General features: G+C 38.6%; 1 non-coding gene across 1 annotated transcript; it reads left to right on the top strand.

The window, feature by feature from the left end:
* The first annotated feature begins 1,004 nt into the window (after positions 1-1,004).
* Positions 1,005-1,107, top strand: LOC138441876 (U6 spliceosomal RNA). Its single transcript, XR_011257452.1, has one exon. It is a non-coding gene; the product is annotated as a U6 spliceosomal RNA (small nuclear RNA).
* Positions 1,108-2,692: the final 1,585 nt, after the last annotated feature.

Genomic DNA, 2,692 nt, shown 5'->3' with positions numbered 1-2,692 from the left:
ATAAAAGAGCTCACACAAGGTACCCACTCTCATGGAGTTCCACAAATAAATGATTAGAAATATTTCAGATACTAGTAAATGCTTTAAAGAAAAAAAATGAAGCAATATAATAGAGTAACTTCGTGACAGAATGGCTACTTTAGGTTTAGAGAGAATTCTCTCAGGTGACAAATACACTTAGTCTTGAAGGAAAAGAGGGCAATAGTCATGATAAGAAGCTTTCTAGGTAGAGAAACTACTTTGTGCAAAAACCCATAAAAAGGCACAGCATGGTTTAGGAAAAGATATAAAGCCAGTATGTCTAGACCATAGGAAGCAAAGGGGAGAGTGTGATGAGATGAGGCTGGAGAAATAGGCTGGGGTAGATTACATAACATAAGCATGGGAAGAAGTGTAAGTGTGAGAGAAGGCACAGGAGAGCTTTCAGCTAGAAAATTATTGCTCTGGCTGCTGACTGGAGAATGGATTGTAATAAGGTAAAAGTAGAAGAAGGAGACCGATGAGAAACCTATATCAATAGTCTAGGGAAGGGAGGACAGTAAATATGTACTTGAGTTTTCAGTGGATATAGGAAACAGATTAAAAATAAAGAGATGGGCAAAAATACAAGAAATAAGAAATTAGAAGTTATCATAGAAGAAAAAACCCAACTGAGTTAAATCAGAGGGTTATCTTGCTTGATATTCCAAAACAAAGATATTCATAAGTATTTCTGGGCTGAAAACAGCTTACAAAATTATAACTAAAATAACCAGGGAGAAAGAAAGGTAATAAAAAAAAGTGTAAAGCTACTACTATAATGGATAACTTAACATATGTTTTTCAATCTTTAACAGATCAAGCAGACAAAGATACAGAGGATTTGTCTATTATTAATAATTAATACACCTGGCTTAATAAAGATATTAAACACATATCCTATAAATTCTGAATATACATTCTGGTCCAAAAATCATAAGAATGATAGTGACTTTTTAAAAGTCTATCTAGATAACTGTATATTAGTGCTCTCTTCAGTAGCACACATACACTGGAATGATACAGAGAAGACTAGCATGGCCCCTGCATAAGGATGACTTGCAAATTTGTGAAGCATTCTGTATTTTGGGGGGTGACCTAGAGGTATGGGATGGGGGTGTGTAGGAGGTTTAAGAGAAAGGGGATATATGTATACATACAATTGATTTGGGCTTCCCTGGTGGCTCAGATGGTAAAGAATCTGCCTGCAATGCAGGAGACCTGGATTCGATCTCTGGGTGGGATCTCTGGGAAGATGCCCTGGAGAAGGGAATGGCAACCCACTCCAGTATTCTTGCCTGGAAAATTCCATGGAGAGAGGAGCCTGGTGGACTACAGTGCATGGGGTAGCAAAGAGTCAGACACAACTGAGCAACTAAGCACAACAACACAGCTGATTCGCTTCACTGTACAGCAGAAAGTAACACAACACTGTAAAGCAATTATACACCAATAAAGAATAGGTATGTTAAAAAATAACCGTAAGTCAAAGGGGGAATCAAAATTGTTAGTAAATTAAAGGCAACATCAATTATCATGCTACATACTAAACATATATGAAATGGACTAGATTAAAAAGTCCTCAAAACACAAAGAAGAATTCTAGGAGGTAGAAAGCTGGAAAGAGTATTGCTCACACCCGAACAACAACAGCAATAGCCAGATAAACCATTAAATGGTAGCTTTTACTGGACCCATCAGAGAACTGAGGTCACAGAGCAATCAAAGAGCTAAAATCTAAGGAAACTCAGATGCCAACACTTAAGAGGTGGAACATGAGCACATGTTTACCTGTGGCAGAACACAAAAGAATGAAACATTGGGCGCCACAGAAGAAGGAAAGAAGAATTCACACAAAACTTTTCAATGAATTGCTAAAGGCAAAGTATGGGCTACATGAGAGTATGGGACTCCTGGGAGTCGCAGATACAAGGGAAATTCACACCGCTCATGCTCACAGGAAAGACTGACTATTTCTGTCCACAGGGCTTTCTCAATGATCCTGACCCTCCTCTCCATGACATTCAAAACTCTTCCTTGTATCTTTGGTGGGTCTTGGGCAGGAGATAGTATAATGAACCTCTTACAATGGTAGAACACTTCTAAAGATTTGGGGCCAGATCATTTCCTGACCTCCCATATGGCAACAGAGTTTGCAAACTGTCTCTAATTGAGGCTTGACCAGGACAACAGAGGATCCCCACTGGTTTCCACCACTAGACTAGCCAAGCCTAGTACCAGACAACAGAAGATTACTGCTAGGGAGGAGCAAGAGTAAATCAAGAAAATCCTGAGGTACAAGTACACTGGGAAGTCTCAAAGCTGCAGGTGAAGCAGGAATATTAAAAACAAAACAAAACTTCTGGAAACTTAGCCTCTTCCTAAGCAAAATGTTTTGAAGCTGAAGGTACACTGAAGGCAAAATATAGCAACCAAAAATGATCTCAAACTCAAATACTAAGTAAATTGACTCAGATCTCCACACTAATGGCTTAGGAAAAAAAGAAACGTGCATACTTCCAGGAAAAGAAAATCATATTTACATCATGGTATTACGTACTATCCCAATTCCCAAGAAGGGCAGTACTTTAGTACATTCAGTACATTAGATCATTAAAACCACCAGACAAGTGCACTCACCTCCCATGCTAGTATAAGGTTATGCTCAAAATCG

This window comes from Ovis canadensis, chromosome 5, assembly GCF_042477335.2.
Source record: "Ovis canadensis isolate MfBH-ARS-UI-01 breed Bighorn chromosome 5, ARS-UI_OviCan_v2, whole genome shotgun sequence".
In the NCBI taxonomy this organism is placed as follows: domain Eukaryota; kingdom Metazoa; phylum Chordata; class Mammalia; order Artiodactyla; family Bovidae; genus Ovis; species Ovis canadensis.
This window is presented reverse-complemented; position numbering and strand designations above follow the sequence as displayed.